At 46.7% G+C, this 25,508-nt stretch overlaps 1 protein-coding gene across 1 annotated transcript in view; it reads right to left on the reverse strand.

Moving 5' to 3' along the window:
• Positions 1-25,508, reverse strand: part of DNAJC2 (DnaJ heat shock protein family (Hsp40) member C2) — a 252,490-nt gene that overhangs the window by 132,851 nt on the left and 94,131 nt on the right. The gene's annotated exons all lie outside the window — the stretch shown is intronic.

The following is a 25,508-nucleotide window of genomic DNA, read 5'->3' on the forward strand; positions in this document are numbered from 1 at the left end:
GACAGAGAGAAACGCGATTTACAAAGGTTGTTGCACTGAAAACGTGGTTACTACAGGCCAAACAGATAGCGGTGCTACCATCCCAGACCTATGAAATAAAAAAATGTTCAGCGTTTTGTAAAGAAATAATACTAATTAAAAAAAACAGGGATCAGATAGGAGACGTGCAGGCCTGAATTGGGATTACATCCGGAACCAAGGCATTCCTCACGGCAGCCGAATGCTGCCATGTGAACACATCTGCTGCGTGCCACCCGCTCCCCCCCCTCAGCGAGGCAGCTGCGGCCACATGCCCAGGCACAAGATCCCCGTCTGAAAGCAGGGTTTGTATTCACACAACTGAAGGCATGTTTGTGCGCTGAAATCTTTTCACTGTTGCGAGGTTTTGCCATTTAATGAGCATTCACAGCAAAACAAGTGTTATCAACGTCCCGTGATTTTTTAAAACACGGACAGCGGGAGGGGGGCGGGAGGGGGGGCTCATGGACAGCGGGAGGGGGGCGGGCACACGGACAGCGGGAGGTGGGGGCGGGTGAACGGGCTCACGGACAGCGGGAGGGGGGGCGGGAATGGGATAAATAAAAGTATTAAAATATGCCCCTTACCGGCTGGCAACTCGAAATCGCACAGCCCACCCCTGCAAGGCACACGTTGGAAATGAAACCAACATGCCGATACAAAAAAAACAAAAAAAACAACCGCCCACCGCCAAAATGACGTCACAAAGGGGCGGTATGAGAAAAATTAGACGGAAACGCCCACGAATCGCCTCGCAGAATGACGGACACCTCTCTCTTCCAATGGCTAGCCTCCATTTATAGAGCTAGCCAATGGAAGTGAGAGGCGTGAAAAAGGCACCATACTGTTCTCAAAAGTTTTCGCCTGCGCGAACGCTGCTGCACAGCGGACGCCAGGCGAAACCTAAAAATGAAGAAAACTTGTCTTCGCCAGAATGACAAAAATATCCAAACAAATTTTCTCTTAAAATATTGAGTCAAGCTAACATTTCTCAATTTAAGATCAGATCAAAGCCTGCGATTGCATGGTTTATTAAAAAAAAGTAATGGCTTGTTAAAGATACTGCATGTGCAACGCTGAATATTAAATTGAAGGCAGTTTCACAGATACCAACCTTACAGGGTAGGAGTTATATTTCAAGATAATATGGTGCATGACACAGAATGTTCGCGTACATTGGGTTGCAGAGGGATATACTCCGTAATGGCTGTATATATCCTGTCAAGATGACTCCTTTATGTGAAGGTGGATCTCTGTGCACATCCGTGTCAAGACACCTTTATAAGACAATGGGACTTCCAAGGACCCCATATCTTTCTTTTCATGTGTCTGAAAACAACCACTTGCCCAGTATATGGATTCATCCACTATCCTCCACCACACCCTTTCTACAAATCCAGCTTTGCGCTGTGTGATTTCTGTGTGACCACTAACGGCTATAAACTCTCCCAGTTATATTAAAGCTTTAATGTATCTGGTTGTGTATGCATCTTCAAGAATACACAGAATCACCAACTTTGGGGTTAGTAAGGCTATGGTTAGTAAGGCTACCAATCCAAGCATCCCTCTGCCAGAATGTCTTAATAGTACATCCCCAGACTGCATTCGAAGTCACCACTCTCAATATGGCAGCACAGTAATTGGCCGAGCTATCGCATTTCATGTCTCACAATCTGATGAAATACCTTTCAGATATTTGAACTAGATTAGGTGACAGCACATTGAGAGCGCCTTTCCCATTGGTGCAATAAACCCCTCCCTCCAATCCCCCAGGTTTATTGTCCCACATTGTTTTCTTATGCCTTGCGGGGGTAGTAAACTTATTAAGTGAATTAATAACCTGAAAGGTGAGCTTTTCCTTCGATGTAACCTATCAGAAATCAGTTTGTTCTACATGGGTTGATGCTGGGGACAGTTGGATTTATTTCAGATAGGACCTGAATGCATGCCATAATTGTGTTCAAAGAACGGATATCTGCACAGACGAAATTCAGTTTACAGGTTACAAAGTAATGTTCCTTATGTTACAGAGTATATCTGAGTTTAGAGCAGCCTTACTTAGAGATAGCAGTAATCGTCACTTCATATATGACTGGTTCTTTCTTCAGACAATTACTAACTCCCTAACAATTTTACACGATCATCTCTTTAGAAAGCTAGCTGAGGAGCTCTACGGGGAGACAATAAGGCCTGGCGCATTGCTGCAGCTGTTCTAACATATTACAGACCTCTTCTGTGGACCTCTAATCACCCAGTGAATAACACTGTAAATTATTTTTTATGAATTCATCTATCAACTCCTCTCAGTCCAGCCTGTGCCCAGCTGAATACGATTTAGTAAAATTGTCAGAATCAAAAATCACATGCCATGATGCTTAGTTAATCACATGCCATGATGCTTAGTTACATTTGCTCAGCCAATACAAAAAAAACAATGACACTCTGAGAAGTCTTTGTGAGACACCATTCCCAAAACAGAAGCCTCATGTAAGGCTGTGTTTTCCACACCAAACATCACCCAAGCTTAAAAAATGCTTCACCAGCCGAAGTAGTTAGACCCCGAGATCTGCGGTCCGTTTTTCCGTCTCTCTTTTTAGGTCACAACGTATATCATGGCCCTCTCACCAAAGTATACCAACAGTTACGTGTCAATTGAATACACAAACTATGCCTTAAAATTGTAGGTATATGGGCAAAATATACTACTAATACTGCTTTTAACTGTGGCACCTATAATCCTGTTAAAGGCACTACCAAACATGGTCTGGCATTTGGGGTTCAGGTCTAGAAGCCTGTATATGGTTTAGAACCTCTATATTCCAATAAACTCATACAGACCCAGAGAGTTGCAATAGAATGTTTTCCTGCAGTGACAGTAAATCTGGGGAATATCTTGTTGGAACACAGCTTCCCACCATCCCCCAGTTAACTACATATTAATAAGTCACCTCTAAGGTGAAGTCTTAATACCTATTGGGGCAGGGTGCATGATGTTTGAAAGTAGGACTGTAAAGGTAATATTAAACATGTCCTTACAGTGACTTGCACTTCAAAGTTATTTTCCTTGTAGCAGGAGTGGCTCCTCCATAAGGAAGCACTTGGATACACTATTAGTTATATTTTCAAGGACATTTTTTAACAGTTAAACAAAATCCAATGTAATTGTAAAGTCAAATTGTGCCTGTTACAGAAAAAGTGCTGAAGAAAAGTTACCCTTTGTGACCTGACCTGACCTGGTCAGACCCGGTCGCTCCTCCCGCCGCCGCTGCCAAGCCGAGTCTCTGACCCTGTGTGGAGTGGCCCCCGGTCCCTGCCCGTTCTCTCGTGCCTGCTAAGGTTTGCCTATATCTATTCGTGTTTCTGCTCGTGTTTCGTGTTTTATCGTCGCTCCCCTGCCGCCTGTGCTCCCCAGAGTGTTCCCCTGCCCCTCCGCCTGTTGTTGCCCTTCTGCTGTGCCTATTGTGAATTCTGCTCCGTGTCTCTCGTCTTAGCTTTTGTGCCGTATTTTGCCAGCTTGTTCCCCTGCCCCACCCCGCTCCCTGCCGCTGCTCCCCTGCGGTCCCACCCATGCTCCCTCCGCATCACCTCAACGCTCCCCCCACTCGCCACCCCGCCTCCCAGCTGCCCCTCCCTCGCCCCCCCCCCAACCTCCATATATGGCAGAGCGCATGCGTACGCGCAGCGGGTGCGCCGAAGGCGCGCCAAAGGCAAGCCCGTCTGCGCCCGTCCGCGCCTGGACCGCGCCCAGCGCCAGAACCCCTGGCCCCCGAAGATGCCAGCCCACCCGCCGGATTTACGACGCCGCCACCCTCAACGCACTCAACACCGACCGGACCCCCGGCTGCCACCGAGCCACCCCAGGACACACCCACGGACCCTTCACCTGCCAATCCTGCAAGTTCTCCTGCATCCGGACCTGCATCAAACCCGCCAAGACGAGCACCAGCAGCAACCACCTGAAGTGCATCCTGCTCAACACCCGCTCCGTCCACAGACACGCCGTCGAACTCTGGAACCTCCTCGACTCCACATCTCCAGACGTCGCCTTCCTCACGGAAACATGGATGAACGGCTTCTCAGCGCCCGACATCGCCATCCCGGAAGGATACAAGATCACCCGGAGGGACCGCGTCAACCAGACAGGAGGAGGCATCGCCATCGTCCACAAGAACACCATCCGCATCACAACCAACTCCGACGACACCCTCACAGCTGCCGAATACCTGCACTTCCAGATACACACCGACCCCAAGACCACCCTCAGAGGCACCCTCATCTACAGACCCCCGGGACCACGCACACAATTCAGCGAAGACATCGCCGACTTCATCAGCCCGCACGCCCTCCCCTCCGCTGACTACATCCTCCTAGGGGACCTCAACTTCCACCTGGAGAACAACAACGACGCAACACCACCACCCTGCTGGACAACCTCGCCAACCTCCGACTCAAGCAACTGGTGACCACCCCCACCCACTACGCCGGCCACTCGCTTGACCCAGTCTTCTCCTCCAGCAAAGACATCTCCTTCAGCCACGCCACCGGACTCCACTGGACAGACCACCGCTGCGTCCACTTCAGCTTCAGAAGGACCACGACCACCACAACCCGCAACAGGTTCCCCGCAGAAGCTGGAACAAGATCACAGCCGAACAGCTCGCCACATCCCTGAGCCAGCACCCTCCCGCCAGCTCAGCGAACCCCAACCAAGCCGCCAACAACCTCACAAGGTGGATCAGCAACTGCGCAGACGACCTCGCGCCACTGAAGACCCCCCCCCCCCGTCAGACCCGGCAACAAGAGAGCACCCTGGTTCACCGACGAACTCAAGAGCTCTAAGAAGAACTGCCGAGCCCTCGAGAAACCTGGCGCAGATACCCGACACCAGACAACATGACCTCCCTCAAGCTCGCCACTCGAAAACACCACCAGCTGATCCACACCACCAAGAAAACCGCATTCAAGGAACGACTAGACAACAACGCCTACAACAGCAAGGAACTCTTCTACATCGTCAAAGAGCTCTCGAACCCTAGCGCCGGAAACAACGACATCACCCCATCGCAAGAACTCTGCAACTCGCTCGCCTCGTTCTTCCACAGCAAGATCGCAGACATACACAACAGCTTCAGCACACAGCCGACGCACCCTACGACCACACCAACGCCCCCCACCACCACCATCCACGCCTGGACCCCGGTCAGCACCGAAGACACCATCCGCACGATGAACACCATCCACTCCGGATCACCAACCGACCCCTTCCCTCACCACGTCTTCAACAAGGCCGACGTCGTCATCGCACCTCATCTCCGGGACACCATCAATACCTCCTTCGACACCGCAACCTTCCCAGAGAGCTGGAAGCATGCCAAACTCAGTGCCCTACTGAAGAAACCATCAGAGGACCCCACCGACCTCAAAAACTCCCGTCCCATCTCGCTCCTTCCATTTCCTGCCAAAGTCATTGAGAAGACAGTCAACAGACAGCTGGCTGCCTTCCTCGAGACAAATGGATCCCTCGACCACTCACAGTCCGGTTTTAGAGCCAACCACAGCACCGAGACCGCCCTCATCGCAGCCACTGACAACATTCGAGCCCTGCTCGACAACGGGGAAACAGCGGCACTCATCCTCCTGGACCTCTCTGTAGCGTTCAACACAGTCTGCCACCGCACCCTAGTGCAGCGCCTCACCGACATCGGAATCCAGGAGAAGGCACTGGGTTGATCATCTCCTTCCTCGCCGGAAGAACACAGAGAGTCCGCCTCCCCCCGTTCAGATCCGAGGCCACCGAAGTCATCTGCGGCGTACCACAAGGATCATCGCTCAGCCCCACCCTCTTCAACGTCTACATGAGCCCCCTCGCGGCCATCGCACGCCAACACAACCTCAACATCATCTCCTACGCCGACGACACTCAGCTGATCCTCTCCCTCACCAACGACCCCACCACCGCCAGAACCAACCTACACAAAGGGATGAAAGACGTAGCCGAGTGGATGACGAACAGCCGCCTGAAACTGAACTCAGATAAGACAGAAGTCCTCATCCTGGGATCATCACCCTCCGCCTGGGATGACTCCTGGTGGCCCCCTACCCTGGGCAGCGCACCCAAACCAACGGACCACGCACGCAACCTGGGCTTCATCCTAGACTCCTCCCTCTCGATGACCAGACAAGTCAACGCCGTCTCCTCGTCATGCTTCAACATCCTACGCAAGATCTTCCGGTGGCTCCCCACAGAAACCAGGAAGACGGTCACCCAGGCACTAGTCACCAGCCGTCTGGACTACGGAAACACCCTTTACGCCGGAACCACAATCAAACTTCAGAAAAGGCTCCAGCGCATTCAGAACGCCTCAGCATGACTCATCCTGGACATCCCCCGACACAGCCACATCTCCGGACACCTGAGAGACCTGCACTGGCTCCCCGTCAACAAGAGAATCACGTTCCGACTCCTCACCCACGCACACAAAGCTCTCCACAACTAAGGCCCCAGATACCTCAACGACCGCCTGACCTTCTACACTCCCACCCGCCAGCTACGCTCTACCAGCCACGCCCTCGCCGCCATTCCCCGCATCCGAAGAGCCACCATGGGAGGAAGATCCTTCTCCTACGTGGCTGCCACGACATGGAACTCCCTCCCCGTCCACCTACGCCTGACCCAAGACCACCTCTCCTTCAGGAAGCAACTCAAGACCTCGCTGTTCGAGCAGTAGCGGACCCCCCTCCCCCAAGCGCCTTGAGACCCTCCGGGTGAGTAGTGCGCTATACAAATGCTATGATTGATTGATTGATTGCTTTGTCTGCCTAAACCCACTGGAAGCCTTTCAGCTTGATGGCTTCCCTGTTCTGAGGTGTGAACTGCTCTCAGGACAGGGACAATGGGGAGGGGGAGGGCTTTCCCACCCACTAGCTCATACCAGGAATAAACTTCAAGGGTCCCACTTCAGAACACTCCTGGACTGGAGGAAGATTCGAAGAGGATCAAACCTGCTGTCTACTGCCTAAGAGGAGCCCTGGAGGACTAAATGTGCACTCTCTCTAGTACCCAGGGCCATGTGGCTGACCTCCTGTTCAAGCTACAACTAAAGGGATACAAAAAGATGCAAGATACCTTTCCTGCAACAACCCAGATGACCAGTGGCAACTGGACCTGGTCTGAACCCTCTTGCTGGCCTCTGCCTGTCATCCTGTGGGTCTCTTAGAGCCTCTGCTGAGGTCCTGTGAGGCTTTAGGCATGTAATCATTTGGCAGATTTGGACTTGAAGCTTGAAGGACTAAAGTCAGGAGCTACAATCCTTAACCAGGATGAACCCGACTAGTGTATCTGACCCATGCTCAATTACAAGCAGCATTAAATTGTTCCCTGATCTGGTTCAACCGCGACCATTGACTATCAATGGCACTTTCTGCTTCTTGGTGCTATTACTAAAAATGTTTTAAAGAAAAATTATATCTCGCAGTTACCCATACAGGATTTTAATCTTCTTGGTATCATTTTATTAATTAAATTGTACTTATCTTCTTCATTTATTTTGGGTTATTGTTTTGCATTTAGACGTTATTATTGTTTTAGTACTGCATAAATACTTTACACATTGCCTCCAAGTTAAGCTTTGTACTCTGTTACATAGCTACCAGGGGCTTGAGCTCCGGTTAATTTAGTGACCTTGAGGGTTCACCCTGACAAGGATTGTGATTATTAACTGACGTGGGTATCTACGCCACTCCTTTAACACCCCAAGTTCTCAAAATGAGGAATATGAAAAATAGATAAGGGGGTACAGCAGTGATCTCACCGCCAGGGAAATCCGTGATAGAAGACATGTACATAGTAGACACTTGCGGCTAAAGACAACCAATGGAAACTTATTTTTCGTAATACTCAGCAGCACACATTGACCACATCTTAGACAAGAGAGAACTACTGGAGGTTAGGGAAGTATCCCAGAGACCCATGCCATTGTCGGATCAATATCCTTTTTCCTGTTGAACTGCAGGCGAGGGTGCAGCGCAAATACACATACCACCACTTGGTGTTTTAGCAATGCATTCTTTAAAGATCTGATTAGTGGAAATATGGCAGTATACCTTTCACTAAACAGCAACAGTGAAGTTATTGTGGCTGCTCTGTGGGATGCCTTCACAGTAATCCTGAGAGGACACATGACAGCCACAAATGGGCTACTGAAGATGGCGAAGATGGAAACCCTGCTATTGTAACTGATGGAAGACCACTGGGTAGCTGGGAAGGCACACAAAGACAAAGTCACAGCACCACTGGCAAAGGTTATTGGTATTATTAGCAAAAAAGAACACTAGAAGTAAATAAAGCCAATTTCCTAGACAAGATAGATTTATGCTTCTTCAAAGGAGGCAATACACCAGAGAAGCACTTAGAGAATGTACTATGATTGAAACAGGCATGCAATTAGATCACAGAAATTAAAGACAGGGAATGGGCTACCCATGGTGGGGAGAAGGAGAAAGCTAAGTGATTCTATGGTGGGCGCTACATACGAGCCCACAGTCGCCGCACATCAGTCTGAGTACCTGGCCAAGGCACCCCCCCCCTAAATTATCAGAACCTGACTGGGCCACACGAGAAGGACTGGTCACTAAGGAAGAGATATTCCAAGCAGCCTCAAAACGGATAAAGTGCCAAAGCTACATGCCAGCTTTTATACAACATTTGGAACCCTGTTACTGTCTGTACTAGAGGGTGTCAGAAGATAATCAAGAATGGGAGAGCTACCCCCATGATGCCAGAAGCCACAAGCCACAAGCTTCTTCATCATACAACCTAATAAACAAATCACAGACAGAACTTTGCATAAGTAGATTTATCTTCTGAAACAGGACATCAACAAGCTATTGAAAATTCTTGTCTTTGGTCTGCAGGAAATAATGCTATCGTTTATACACCCCGACCAAGCCAGGCAAGTTACACCTTATTGATACAAGACCCAAAGGCAACTAGAAATTGCTACTGCTGGCACTAGAAGCTGATAAAGGCATTCAACAATATTGGCAGGGACCTTTTTAAAAAAATTATTTTTATTGTGTTTTTCAAAATAATCAGCGCTGCTGCCATGCAAGGCAGTACAGTAAACCAATAACAAAGAGAAAATAAACAAATGTGACTGAGCAGCTCGCATTATGTATGCATGTACACCTTGTCTCCATATATCAAACTTGCGCTATGGAGAAAACAGCTCTTGCCTGACAGTGTTTCTCAACAGTCTTGTGTGGAGTCTCTTTGGGCCTGCAATAGAAGATATTGCAGCAGTGGTTCCCAAATATCTTTAGGTTTTGAAGACAATAGCAGTTCCTCTGCATAACACTCAAGATTTCCCCTGCAATCAATCAGGTATTTGAACCAGCGTTCAGCACGGGGTGCCAGTGTACCCACCCAAGTGAGCGCCACCCATCTTTTCGCTAGTAGGAGAGCGATTCTTACAAACTTCCCTAATGTACCCTTTATCTGAAGCACATTGCAAAGCAAACATCATGGGTGTACATTGCAGAGAGATGTCTGACATAGCATGTATACATTTCAACACTTCCTCCCAATATTGCAATACAGGCCTACAGCGCTACGCTAAGTGCAAGGAATCAGTGTCCGGCTTGCCATACCGTTTACAATTGCTAGAGTCTCGGAGACCAAATTAGTAAAGTTTGAGAGGTGTGTGATATATTTGATGGATAGATTTGAAATGAATAATTCATAGATTACCATTGTGCAAATGTGCTCCCATTCAGACAATGTCAGTGGGGTCGACAGTTTAGCATTGCAACGATCCAGACTTTTATCCACAGCCCTCACTACTTCGCTTCTCACCGCTTTGTATAATTTGGTGATCAGCTGGCATCGAATAGGGACTACTAATAATAGCTGAAGGGAGTGTAGTGCAGGTGGTTCAGCGGGAAAGGTCTTGTAATGTTTCTTCACTGAGAGTTCATGCGGTGAAGTGTGAACTGAAAGAGTGGGGTCTGATTAGTGATGTATGTTAGCTCTTCCGGTGAAATAAAGTTCCCGTCTGGATACAGATCCTGCAAACTGTCAAAACTAGCCTCTCTGAGTGAGCGCATTGGGCCAGCTTCCTGTGTCACTGATAGTGCCGCATGGAAGGCCAACGGCATGGCCGGAGCTTATAAGGGGAGTTTATCTGCGAGTTTACCAGTAGTCTGCCAGGCAGCGATTGTGGTGTCTAAGGTGTTTATTTCCGATTTTGGGTTGCCCCTTCGTGTGCGCGTAATCATGCCAGCTATGGGGATAGGGTGTGCATCATCATTCTCCACTGCAACATGAGGTGTAAAAGCAGGACGACGATACCGGTAATAGGCATATTGCGCCTGTGCGCAGAGGTAGTATATGTAAAAATATGGTGCACAGTAGCCCCCCATCGCGCAGTCAAGTGTTAAGATGTTCAAACCTACACTTGCCTGTTTGCCCCCCCCCCATATGAGTCTAAGTAGATGAGTTCTCACTGTTGCAAACAAATGTTTAGAAAGTTTTATAGGGATATTGCAAAAGAGACAGAAATAACTGGGCAAGATGACCATTTTTATAACAGCAATGGGGTCTGCTAAGGACAACGGGAGAGGTAGCCATCTATCCACTTGATTCTCCAAGACTGCGCAGGCCTGCCCATAGTTCCTACCTATAACAATCTCTGGGTCGCGGTGTTGGAGGGTGAATTTTTACCTGCATAGCTATCCAAGGACACACCTATCACCTGCACGACATGACCCCTGTGTAGGCCCTGCTGTTTAGAAGTTACAGGCCTCAGTTACGTTGCCCTGAGCACTGCCATTTTCTCTTAGCTTAAGCAGAAGCAGAAAGCAGGTCTGACCCAGGCTTCACCCTGCTGCTCTTGTCTGCAAGGACCCGCACCCCTACCAAGCCCCACCTCACTGTATATTTCCCACAAGCTGTAGAAGTCAAGTTCCTCAATAAATCTTGCAACATACCCCACGTCCCCCACCTAAGCCATGAATAGAATAAGGGAAGCTCGCACAACAACTACGTCAAGCAAGATATCCGATAAACTGAGGATAATTGTGGCGAAATATTATCGCAAACTGCCTGATTGACACATGAATAGAACCCTTTCGAAGCAACAATAACACATTTCTGATTTTGGTGACGGTGACCTCGACGTGATAATGAGGAGTTAAACTGACAGGATGCAGCTGGGTCCTAAGGAGGAAGTACTAAACTGCTAGACGATCCTGCGCAGCCGTCCTGCCGAACCATTGTGAGGAGACCTCAGCGCTGACGGGTAAGCATACATATTATTGTGTCTGCCCGCCGCTGCGCTGTCTCTCTCTCTTGGGTGCGGCCGAATGGTATTCAGTGTTGTGGTGCAGCAGTGCTTCTGCCAATGGTCCAGGCTTGTCTGTTAACCTTGTTATATGATTCCACGCAGAGGAAGGGATTGTGTGCCATGTGGAGACTGAACTTGACGGTTAGGTGATTAATGAAATTCATGAATTTCCTCTTTGCTTTGTGAATAGTCGCATGTTATTGCTAAGCCTCGTGTAAATACAAAGTAGGATTGTGTTTGTCATCCTTATTTTTAGCTTTTTTATTCAGCATCTATTTAGCGGTTAAAGGGAGCCCCTGTTGCATATAGAATACAGGGAAGGAGAGCCGCACGTGGCAGGTCTCTCAGCTTATGGTGGAGCCTCCTCTCTGGGGGAGGGCCTTTGATACACCTACAATAGGGTGTCAAGGAAGAGTGAAGGTGAATTATACATCTTACTGCTTAAAGGGAACCTCTGAAGTTACAGGGAAGGAAGAGTTGCATCTGGCATCTTTTCGATATATTCGTGCAAGTGATCCTCTGTTAGGAGCGACAGAGACGAGGAAATCTCTCATGTCAGTAGTCCATGAGAAAGAAGGAATTTCAGCAGGTCCGATTAGCTACCGTGACCTTTGATCTTTCCTTAGCTTAGCGGTGATATCCCCTGCTGTATGTCCAGGGAAGAGTTCTGTGCGGGACTAGCAAGCTTATTTACTCATATTGTAGGCATTATATTTTTGCCAAGCTAAAAGTGGTTTGTTAATTATTGTTGGTGCACCCCATATGTATAAAGAATACTCTAGCACACTCTAGTGGCCATAGAGCGTGATTTTTGTAAATTAATTGTAGAAATGTTTGCATTTTACTTATGCTCTTATTAAATATACAGAGGCTGACCATAGCAAAAGTATACTATTGATATATATATATGCTGCTAATATATTTTGTGGCCATCATTTGAAAACTGGGTTATGTTTTTAGCGAGATCCAATAACTAGGGAGATTGTAAATGTATTTTTGTGTATCCCATGTATGTTGATCTGCCACTGACTAACTGAAGAAAGTTTATAAGCTACAGCATTTCAAGCGCCACGGCTGTCACACTGACATATTGTTTCCTTTTCTTTTTGCTGTTGCTCCCCTGTGTGCACACCTGGCAATACAGGATTTCCCCTTCCCTCCACAAAGCACTGCAGGCTTTGCGAGGGAAGTCTCAGGGAAGTGCTCTGCGTTATTTTTACTACAGATCGTTTAGACTAAATAAGAATGTTTCTTTTTTTAACTGCATTCCACGCTAATGAATAGGTTACATGAGTGTAGGAGGTAATCAGTCATCACAGAAGCATCGTGCTTGTGGTAAACTGCCCCACTCCCGAAAACAACTGACAGGAAGTCAGCCAGATGTCCGGTACATACATGAGCTATAGTGGACAACAAATAGTTGAGGTAGTTCTACACATATTAGACAATAAAATTGTATCAGTGCAGAACGTGAGCGAACAAACTCATAGAAAATATAACAGAAGCGAAATTTCCCTAATATCTAGAGCGTGGGACTTATTGGGAATCCCACTCACACAGGGTACTGAGATAAGGGCATCTACATTGCATCTAGTGAAAGTGTGCCTCCCAGTGCCAACGTGTACATCCCCCACTGATAACACACAACTTACACTTCAGTCAGTAGGTAGTGTAGTAAGTAGCGAAAAGCCCTGATACTGCTCACCAGTGTTCACTCACACCGCCTTCTCCAAGCACCAGCTGCCCGGAGGGGCAGAGAGATTCACAGGATACCCTCACTCTACTAGGCTGTGAGCATCACGCCCACGAGTTACATGACCAGCTGCAGAGCAGCCATCACTAAGACTCACAGGACTGTTACAAAGACACCCTTCCACGACGCATTATCCAGAAATGTGGGCATATTCACAAAACAGCATTTTAAAAGGAGATTAGTTTCGCCACATTCACTGCTACAGATAGCCCACCTCAAAGAAAACTCGACTCTAGGATATGAGCAGACAGCCCAGGCAAAACCCAAGACTACAGATCACAGTACACATAGTGAACGGCTGTATTGTTGCCCTTTCTGAAGGTACAGCAACATCCCCTGAGTCTGTCTCACCCCTGACATGTACAGTCATTTTGACACTAATCTCAGCCCTAGGAATTGACGTAACATCCTTGCAGCAGGTAAGGCTGACAATAACACCCGGTGGCGTTACACTCTTACCCCTGCTTACACTCAATACAGGAGAATAATGTCAACACCCACAGCACATCCACCAGCCTATGACGCAGATGACATTAATTTAGGACGAGGTATAAAGACTGACATAGAACTCTTATCAGATGTCCAGGCAGCCGTAGCCCATGACGATGCCTTAGCCCCAGACATCCCAGACAATTCACGAGATAGTACACCAGAGAGTACATCGGGTCAGCTATCCCTAAGCTCCCAAAGCCCAGTACTGCAGGATACAGCATCAGGAATGCCAGGTCAAATTGACACACTATTGATAGTAAAAATGAGACGTATCCAACTCTGCAGCCCCCAGCAGGAAGAAAACAAAGAGAGCCATGAGGCTCCCACATGTCACTCCCCAGACCTGACCGCCCAGCACCTACATCCCTCACTGAGAATGACGATACTCCAAGAACAAGAACTAGACATTATGGCCCATTCCGATTCCCGAGCCACCAGCATTGCAATACACAGAATCAGTATAATGAGTGGCAGCCCCTTAACACAGGTCCTAATAGAGAGGAAAAGAACCTGCTACAGTTCAATGATGTAAAGAGAGACAGCGAACAGTATCCCTCTGAGGTAGTAACTGAGGGAGACATTAGCAGGACTAGGGCAGAAAGTGACATACGCCAAAGAACAGGTAAAGAAGAAGAGGACATGTCACACAAACAGTACTCGAGAAGCCCCATAGAAAATACAGCAGCACTCCAGCAACTTGCATTATACCTAGCCAGTATAGGGGATAGAATGACTGAGCATATGGGTGCAAAGAAACGACCAGCACCAAATCAAGTAGCTAGCAGTGTGAAGGAGGTAGAGCCACACAGTGGTGGAGTCCCAACTATCATGCCACAGCAAGGTCCATGGATAGACTTGCATCAGGAAGCACAAAGTGCAGCCCCACCACAGATCAACATAGCAGTCTCTCTCGCAGCCAACTTAAGTGTACCCCAAGCTCCGTCTGCAGTCATTAATTATAACACTCAGGTGACACGACCACATACGCCTATACCTCAGGCACTAGTAGTTACACCACATAGACCAATGACACCACAGCTAGAGCGAGACTATTTGGATCTGCCAAAATTGTTTGAACAGGCAGAAAAGAGGAGAAAGTAGAGAAGAAGAGAGATAGAATGTGTTACTATGTTAGGTAACGAAGGGCGACCTGAGAACATCCCACAGGAATATGATGTATCAGGTACAACACGCCTGCGTTCAGCAAGATCTAGAGAACTGAACAACATTGCCCTTTACAGGCCAAGACAGCCATTGACCAGTGGTCTGACGCCAAATGAGATAGTAATACTTGGAGAAGGGAGTGACCTTTATGTCATTCCATTCTCAGATAACTTGGCAGACTGGACAAAGGCTAATGCATTTCAAGAGAATGTCTGGCCCCGAGAAGGATCTTTTGAGCCAGAGCAAATGGCCACTGCTGAAGAATGCATCTTGCAGGAAGCAGGAGATGATGATTGGAACTACACCTACATGCGCCAAGGCCTAAGGGTCTGGAAGAAATACGCACGCAGGCATGAGAACACAAGACCGACAGGGGTAACACACCAGCTGCCCCTGCTGTCCAAAGAGGTCAATGACCCCCCTTCCTCAGTAACTTGGTCCCTAACGGACAAAGAAAAACTGAAGAGAGAACTCCCACCCCTCACAGAGGGTGCGGAAAAGTGGATACAAGCCTTTGAAAATGACACTACAGGTGTGTCATTGGCTATTTGGGACATGAGAAGCCTACTCACATCCCTGATTGGAAAGGATGCAGAGGATATGTTTTCACGCATCGGCGCAAAGCTATCCACCACTAATTCAGAATTGAATGGTGATCCTTTCAATAAGATAAGATCAGCGCTATGGAACGAACTGCGCCAGAAGTTTCCAGATGTCTCAGACATCGGATCTCTAATGTCACAAACAAGGCAATCAGCTATTGAGAACACAGCTGCGGAATTAGAACAGCAGAAAGTAAAGAAAAGAAAGACTCTTGATGATGCAGTTAGGCTAGCTTCACCAGTGAGTCAAGTGACTACTGTCACTAATGTTTCACAAAGTGCCTTAAATGTGCCAGGAGGTAACGCACAGGTGACACATGATCACATACAACAACAGGTACCTCAGCAACACATGCCTGTGTACAAAATGGTGTCCCAGACACCAGCCCCGGTATCACAGGGAGCTACAGTACTGCCCCCCTTCAATTCGGTTTCACAGGGCACCACCCAGCAGGACCAGGCAAGTTAGGAAAGACCACAGATAACTCTAGTATTTCCCTTATTGACATTAGAGAGGACCCCATTGTGAATGTCAGGATTAATAACATGTATAGTTTTTTGATTGACACAGGTGCCACATTCTCCTGTATCAAGGAGGGGGCACTGCCCATCTCCAACCAGAGCACAAACACACTAGATTTCTCTGGGGCGATATTAAGGGTCCCTTTCACAGAGTCAGTACAAATAGAAATAGGAAGTAAAAGTATTCAACAGCGTCTACTTTATGCACCACAGTCCACATGGTCTGATGGCCAAATTAAATATGAGAATATGTTTCAATGAAAATGGCACAATGCCCTTTACGGTTCCCAAATGCACGCAGACTGTCAATTTTATGTTTGCATTTTCTATATAGAAATAGATAGTTATGTTATGTGAATGGTCACATATAATTCACACACACACTGTAAATTTCACCTAATAATGCAAGACTGAGCAACTAAATAGAATGATTCACTCACACGTCCCAAAATTCAGCAGCAGCTGACACAGGCACAAGCCAGAGATAAAACGATGGAATGGAATGCAAACTAGTTGCACCACACTTCTTTTCAGATTAATAAATATCATGAGTCACGAGATCATGTGCTGCTAGAGCATTTCATCCTTCTAAGGTGGATTCAGAGAATACCTTGAGTTGGAATACAATAAAGATCTGCTGTTTATTACCAAAACACCATTGTGAGTGAACATGTGCATTACAAATAAGCCATCTTTATTTTATAATACAACACGTATATTTTGCATTTTGCAAATAGAGACAACACATGTTTTCAGATATTATAAAATGCAGACAAATTAATAGAGTTTCTTTTTATTTTTGGGCCATGTTCACAAGTAGCGTTCCTGGCCAGACTGCATATTCTGGGCGTAGAGCCAAAACAGGAAACAGGCTTCCTGTAGTTTGGAAGTGAACAAAGAGATTGATGAGAAAGGGAAATATATATGTATAAAGATACGTTGGTCTATGAAAATAAGACCACACAGTTTGGTAAAATAAATAGTAAGGAATATGTATGTTAGAAATGTACGTTAGGATGGATAAGAGGAGATAAGGAATACGTTTCCAGATATGCACCGCCGTGTACAGCTATTACTTAACACATGCCCAGTGCTAGGGAAAAGCAAATTAATGCAGAAACACAGTAGATTTCAATGTTAAAAGTACGAATGCAGGGAATAAGCAATGCTCAGCACTATGATTTCATTGCACAGCTGCACCTTGGGGAGATACAGGGAAGTGCCCCACCTGAAGGAAAAGAGCTGTGGAAGAAGAGGGGAGTACACAGGAATAAGATTTTATTTGTTTAAATTTTCAGGCACACAAGGATAGGAAGGCTTTTTACAAATAGCACTCACTCAGTTACACCTTCCTACACATGTCCCTCGTGATATCATGTCCACTACTTTGCAGACAGAGTGGTCCATCCCCAATGCACATGAGCATATACAAATCTTGGTTCATTAATGCCTCATGGTAGCGACAGTATTTCCCTAATTCAGCTATAGAAACAGTAGCATCAACAATACCAGAGCCCAAGGTCCCATTGACTATGTTGACATGCTTGACAAATGCCAGAAATACAGACACAACATGGTAGTGGTAGCCGGACCGTGTGTCCATTGTGACACAAAGGCCGCAACTACATTCCTGCTTTGTGAGGTCATGTGTCACTGAGGATTACTGGATGCCATTCGCAAGTGACTCGCAGTGACAGTGGCGGTCATAGTACCCAATTGGAAGGTAATGGCTACATTGCCTTTCCGTTGCTCTGTTTACACTAAGGAACACTCCCAGCTCTGATCATCACATCAAGTCTCACCGGCTTGTCATTGACAGATCAATAGATGTGGTTATTCTCTCCGCAAGACTTAAAAAGAAGTCACTGGGCCCTCTTCTGATATTGTAAGCGATGAATTGTTCATTTATGTGCACTAATGCGTGCTCCAAAGTTCTTTTTCATTCAGATATCAAAGACAAAGACAAGCGTCCCATCTCTGATGAACTTCCGCCTATCTGCTTTGGGACACACATCTTTTTATGAAGCAGTTCGGAAGTGGAGAAACTTCAATTCAATGAACACTTGCAAATGGACTTTTTGAGGTTCCACTCGTCACCGTCCAAGATCTGAGCATTGACAGCAAAGAAGACATCATGTGCCACTTAACGATCCAAGATCAAGGAAGTGGAGATCGTATGATGGCCTACGGACTGAGAAGCAGCAACAGAACAACCCTCCATGTCAAGCTTTCAATTAAAAAGATATGTACAGCTATTATTTTCTTTTATGTTTGTAGCTGCAGTAACAGCATTTCACTGGTTAGCAGTGCGATCAGAGAGAGAGAGAGGAGCTACTAGTAATATTAAATTTGTCACGACCACAGAGCTACCCATGCCTAAGACACTTCCTGATAACAAGCAAACTGGGAAAAGCACCAGTAGTAGCTATGACACCTCTGTGCCTGTCTTGACACCTTCTGTACCCCATGCTGACCCTACAGGAAGGGACTTGGCACTCGATATCATCTTGACCCCCACTGTGCCAGGTACACCAAGACGATCCCGTCAAAATAAAAGAAGTCTTAGACATAGACTGAGTGGCGAGAAAGTGCCAGTTAGATATACATCACGTACCCGACTTAAGGCAGACTGGATTAGTAATTTCCAAGAGACAGTGGTTTACACCTTCGACCAGCACTCTATGCCTGATTCCCACTCCCAGCGCCCCAGTATGTCAGGGGAGGATTATGGTATATACAATGCATTGTTAGATAACAACATGTGGTATAGACACATGAGGGAGGTTGGAAGAAAGGTCACAAATGAGTCCTGCCTTGTATGTTCTCACATTCCACACGCTGTAGGCGCAGATGAATTGTACTTTACGTAAAGTAGTCTCACCACCCGCAGCCAAATGTCTTTTACACCTGTACCTTTGCCGCATACATGGTCAGATAGAGCTCCACTCAGCCAAAGTGGATGATGCATTTGTAAATACCACAGAGTGGGATGACTAGTATGTAACATTTAGGGTGATCACTAATCCATTGGAAATTGAAAGGAGGATGGAGGTTTACCGTGATATGAAAGTACCTGCCGACATAATGCAGATTTGTGAACATCACTATAAGAAACTAGGGTACTTCACCTTCCCAACACCCACATCCGAATGCCACTCACCTGAACATCACCAATGTAACCACACCCATGACACATGCCCTTGTCAGTGGAGACCTATTCTACACCTGAAGGCCAGCATTTATTTCAATATCAAATGGAATGGTCCACATGACTTGATATGTAAGGCAGCCTCCTTAGGTAGCACAACTGTAGGACAAGAGCACAAATATAATTTAAATGAGGAGATAGAGAGGGAGTGTGCTGAGATATGGGGTAGGGAAACTAGAGGATACACATCCAGTAAAGGTACACCATACACACAGAAAAGAGCATACAAGCTAAAAGTCTCCTCTCCTTTGCTTCCTAGGTAATGGGACGGTACCTGTGGGCAGGAATGCCAATTGCAAGAGCACTAGATTTAATTCGGACATGAAGTACGGCACATCCATCCTCATTGGTATCTACGGATCTGCGGAGAAAAAATGGATCTGCAGTTGCCTCCCCAATGGCAAGGACTTTTGTTCTATCGTAACGATGCATGAATGGCATCTCGTCGTCCAAGCAACGAACATTTCCCACATCCATACACACCCAATGGCAGGTGATGTCACCCTGCCCCACCACCGAAAAAGGAGAAATCAAAAAGTACTCCTCAGATGACACATTCCATGAGATTCCGGAAGATTTCAACGATGCTGAACTTTACTTTGGGGGAGTTATCCCCATGTTCCAGACCAAAAACAATGCCCGATGGCACCAAGTAACGAGATATGAACTGATGCAGCTTGTTAACAACACCCGTGATGGGTTCAACGCCGTGAAAGAAGAACTACGACCTTTGAGACTCGTGGTTCTGGAACAACGCTATGTTTTAGACCAGTTAATTGCGATGACTAGTGGTGGATGCGCCAGGATGGGGAAAGTCGTTCTGCTGTGCCTTGATATTAGCCGATGATGCGGATAACAGAACACTTACAAAGGCCATTGGGGATTTGGACAATTTGGGACAACAGATGCCTGAGGATGGAAGTGCAAAAGCAGATGTTTTAAGTAATTGGTCCAGTTTGGACTGGACGCCTTTATGGCTATCTGCAGTACTAAAATTTATAATGCCTATATTATGTGTGCTTGTAGTTGTGTATTTCGGAACACAGATTATGTTGCATTATGTTAGAAAAATAAGGTCTAAAAGAGTTGAGATGAACTACACAGATGTGAACACAGGTATGCACAGAGGACAAGGGGAAGATGTAGAGATAGCAGTGTTGAACATAGAGCGTACTGTCCCCGACCCTCACTTAGAGCAGGGTCCTTCTGAAAGTCAGTACCAGTCCCCAGTACATGGTGGCCCACCACTTCTCTCAGGGAGAGACTTGGTACGTCCCTATGAGACAATGTGTAAGAGACTAGGAGGACCAGGTGAGGATTTAGGAGCTACTTCTTTATAACTCGCCCTGGCCACTTCCCCCATCTCCAGCTAAGTATGCAGTTTGTATGATGTTCAATGATGTTGGTTGGTTCAATAATTTGAACCAGAGGGGGGAATGTTGGAGGGTGAATTTTTACCTGCATAGCTATCCAAGGACACACCTATCACCTGCACGACATGACCCCTGTGTAGGCCCTGCTGTTTAGAAGTTACAGGCCTCAGTTACGTTGCCCTGAGCACTGCCATTTTCTCTTAGCTTAAGCAGAAGCAGAAAGCAGGTCTGACCCAGGCTTCACCCTGCTGCTCTTGTCTGCAAGGACCCGCACCCCTACCAAGCCCCACCTCACTGTATATTTCCCACAAGCTGTAGAAGTCAAGTTCCTCAATAAATCTTGCAACATACCCCACGTCCCCCACCTAAGCCATGAATAGAATAAGGGAAGCTCGCACAACAACTACGTCAAGCAAGATATCCGATAAACTGAGGATAATTGTGGCGAAATATTATCGCAAACTGCCTGATTGACACATGAATAGAACCCTTTCGAAGCAACAATAACACATTTCTGATTAATGACAAACTTCCAGTCAGAATGGCAGGAACTCAGTCTAGGCTAACGTACGTGCCACACAATTACGAGAAGGTAGTCACATTTACACCAATGATGGGAAAGTCACCAGGCAGGGGCGTGAGAGGCGACAGAAGGATATGTGGTTCGAGGTGACGTGATATAGCGTGACCATAGGCCCCTCACCCCTGAACAATATAAAAGGCTGGTCCGCCAGAGTATCGTTGAACTACTCCGCGTCTGCACTTGAGTGTCTGACAGGAGTTTTTCCCAGGGGTTACTCGAGATAGCCCTTGTTTTATGTACTTAGGTTTCATGTACTTAGATTCTGCTCCTCCATTGTATATTCTGCTGTTATGAAATGCTTTTTCCTCTTTACATTTAAAGTTATATTACGCTATTTGAAATGTTATGTTTTCTCTGACATTGTTTTATCTCCACTGCATTTAAGGTGTTTAAACTTGTACTTTCAGGATATCATACACGCAGTGGTGAGTGAGTGTGCCCAATAATATGTGCTTACCCTTTTCTAAACCTTTTCTATGCAATCTGCCTCAGCTCAAAAGTGTACTTAAAGCAAAGCCTCTCTCATAGCAGCTCTATACTGTACTTTGTAAAACTCAAACTGGCCCATGTAACTTTCGAGAGAATGCTGGGTACAGGGCCAAGTACTACGTGGTTTTTATGTTATCATTGATTATTTCTAGAAGCTGTGTCTTCAAATAAATTGTACAACTCTCAAGCTTCAGTCTCCAAGAGCTCATATATATGTTTTTTCCTGTTTTTAGAGCAAGCGTTCCAGGAGCACCGGTTACAAATTAAGGTGTGCCATTTCCCTTAGTTCTCTCTCACGGTCTCCCCAGCGCGGCTTCTGAGCGGCTGCTCTGAGTCCCCTGGCCCCCCCCCTGCCCCTAATTAATCATCCCCTCCGACAGCGGTGTACCCACACTCCAAGGTACTTCACTGGGTCAGGGTACCAGACCAGTTGATATTCCACCTGAGATGGGGCCGTGCCCGCGGTCAGAGGGATTATGACAGATTTGTTCCAGTTGATTGTAAGGCCGGAGAACAGACTGGAACGGATATATTCCCGCAGGACTGGGGACAGATATCTTTGTGGTTCACGGATGAAGAGCACCATATCGCCTGCGTACATAGATATGGCAACTGGGCGCTGCATAAAATTTAATGCTGATTCCATATGAAGCTGTTGGATCACACATGCCAAAGGCTCTAGCATGAGAGCAAATAGAAGTGGCGATAAAGGGCAGCCCTGACGGGTGCCGCTTTCTATTCGAAATGGCATAGAGGTGAGTCCCCCCCACACAAACGCATGCCGATGGGGCCGTCTGTATATAAAAGTCGTACCCAGCCCAAAAAGATGCTCGGCAGTCCTATGCGGTTCAAGATGTTAAACATATATCTCCATTCAATGGAATTGAACGCCTTGGCCACATCCAGCATAACAGCAGCAGCAGGTAATACAGGATCTAAAATATGGAACATGGCAAATATGGTTCTCAAATTGTGGGAGGTGGAGCGTTACGGTATAAACCCGGATTGATCCGGTAGCACCAGACAGGGCATCAGGGGTTGAAGCTTGACAGCCAGTATTTTAGCCAGGATTTTCGCATCCAGATTGATTAATGATAATGGACGATATGACTCACATTGGGCTGGTGGCTTATCTTTTTTAAGGAAAGGCAGTATGTCCAACTGGTGGGCCTTCGCATAAATCTCTAATAAATAGGGCGTCAAATGGTCAGCGTACGCTTCTCGGCTGTGAGGCCATACGGCCCGGGGCTTTGTTATTTGGGAGGGAGAGTATCGCTGCTTTGATGTCAGTGTTGTCAATGAGTTGGCTAAGATACTCGCGATGCCCGTTCGATAACCAGGCACAGGCGATATCAGGCAGATTCTCATTCAAAGCATCATCATCCATCCACCCGCGTGATGTATACATATCTGCATAGCAATCTTTGAATTGGTCTACTATGTTTTGAGGTGTAAAATGTTCCACTCCATTACCGTCCACTATCTTGGTAATGTGGTGATGTTCGGCCCGAAATTTCAATCTGGTAGGTAACTGTCTGTCCGGGCAACCACCCTCTCCATACACTGTAGCGACTTGTCTGCGCAATATATAATGTGTTTCAGTGTCTGCTAGTTTGTTGTATTCCAGTAGCAGCTCATGTATGCGGGCGAGAATAGATGTGGATGGCTTGATCGCGTATTATTGATCCAGCTCCCTCAACGCTGCCTCCGACTTGGAGAGCTGTCCCCTTATGTCGCGTTGTATGCCTGCTGTGGTACTGATGCAGATCCATCTCACAGTAACCTTGAAGGCTTCCCATAAGGTGGCCGCACTATCAACTGTGCCCTTATTTAGCTCAAAGTACTGCGTTATCTATCGCCTTCCTAACAGTGTCCTCATATATCAGGACTAGCAAAGCTTCAGCACGAAAGCGCCAGGTGAAGGGGCGGTGCATGTTTGTAGGGATATGGAGGTCCAGAAGCACTGGGTTGTGATCAGAAGAAGTGCGTGGTAGGGGTGCAATGTCCTTGACCCACTCATTTGCACCGTCACTCAGCACCCAGTAATACAGGCAGGACCAGCTTATATGCGCTGGAGTGGCATACGTAGCCCCCCTCGCTCCAGCATTCGGCAAGCGCCATGCATCCACCAAACCTAATTCCACCATGGCATCCCGTATACACTGAGCAACTCTAACAGTTCGCGCTCCTAGTGGATTCGATTTGTCTAGACTAGGGTCCAGATGTGTGTTTAAATGTCTGCCCACAAGATGGCTGCATCCAGCAAAGTGCGCAGCATGCTGAGCAGTTGTAGAAACACTTGTGGCTCATCCACGACCGGACCATATGCATTAATAATCGTGACCATCGATATATGGGGCACTCAACTCCTCGCAAACTGTTTTATTAAAGTATCATATAGCTGGGAATCGATTTAGCAGCATCCTCTTTCATACTAACAAGATCTGGTGATGACTGCAAAGATCTGTGATGTCGGAGCTAATGAAAGGAAAGAATAAGATGCTCTCTTGTGGGGGAATTATCACTGCTCCTAAAAATGACAGTATTACCAAAGATACCATATGACTTCCTGGCACTCCCTGTACAAATTAATATATTAAGGGAATATCTCCTAATAGTGGTCTGAATTCTATGGCAGAGGAAAGAACTGAGATCAGGCAGATCTCAGTGCTTGTTGCAATCCAGAGGTGGGGGTTTAGGCGTATGGGAGTCTTGGGCCTATTTTAATATTAGCAGACTACACCCCTCAGTTATTACCTTACTGACGCATGAAGGCCAGAGCATTATAGATCACACATTGGGTGGAAAGCAGCTCTGGGAGGTTCCCTGGGGCCCCACGAGCACACAGATACCCCTTAATAAGAGCAATTCTATGGGTATGAGACAGCATATACACAATTCTCAACTAACCATGTACCATTCTCTCCACGGGAGACAACAAAGGCGTCACACCGGGCATGATAGGCAGACCTTCAGCGCTTGATGAGAAGGAGGCTAACGGACAGTAAGAGACATATTTAATGTAATCAGCTTTGGTTAATAACCACAGGTAGAGAAGGACAGCTACAGAGATAGTCACCCCCATGAAAATCTCCTATGATACTACTATGATCATGCTGAATGCTGCATTTACAGACTTCCGAACAATCCCATCACAAAAGATGAACTCCCATTCCAGAGGATGCAATAGAGGTAAATTAGAACAAAAATTAGAACAAATTTGCAAGCAATGCAGTGGGAAGAGAAGCCCTCCTAAAATTCTATCAGTGGGAAGAGAAGCCCTCTTAAAATTCTATATCATTGGCACTACACACCAGCAAGACTTGGCGGCAAAGGTCATCCACTCTGTGCAAGAGGGCATAAGGAGGCAGGTACATGGAGACCTTCCAAAGGTCCTGCCCCTGATTAACTTCATTCTGTGGAGAAGTGTTGAAGGGAAGTGAGGAGGCCCCAGAGTTAATAACAGCGGAATACCCAGAAGTTGTACCACTGCGAAGTCTTCCTAAACAATCTGCCCTGACACTTCTGGCAGTAAAACAGTCCTTGCTTGCATTGTGGGGTTCCCCGATTCTCCCTTCAGGAGACATAAAGCTTCATAAACTGCATAAACTGCTATGGGACTTGGGAATAGAAAACTTTTTTAATACCGCATGTCGAAGCGAGAACAATTTTATTAAACATTGGATCCCCCACATGGGCTCTCTCAGCAAATAATTCAAAGATCTACAATGTCCCAAATGTCGGTCTGTCCTGAATATTCAAGACAAATCTATTCACTACAAAGCAAAGTGGGTACAATGTCCCCTATCAATAGTGAGGAAAGCACTTCTAGATTCAGTGATAAGTAATGGTTACAAAAAAGAGGAGATTATCCAATAGGCCAAAGCGGTGTTCCGGAGGTTGGGAGAAGAACTGGATTTGTGGGAACGAGGTAAGTTGACAGCAGCAGTAGGGAAGGTGGA

Source organism: Lissotriton helveticus, chromosome 1_1, assembly GCF_964261635.1.
Source record: "Lissotriton helveticus chromosome 1_1, aLisHel1.1, whole genome shotgun sequence".
Classification (NCBI taxonomy): Eukaryota; Metazoa; Chordata; class Amphibia; order Caudata; family Salamandridae; genus Lissotriton; species Lissotriton helveticus.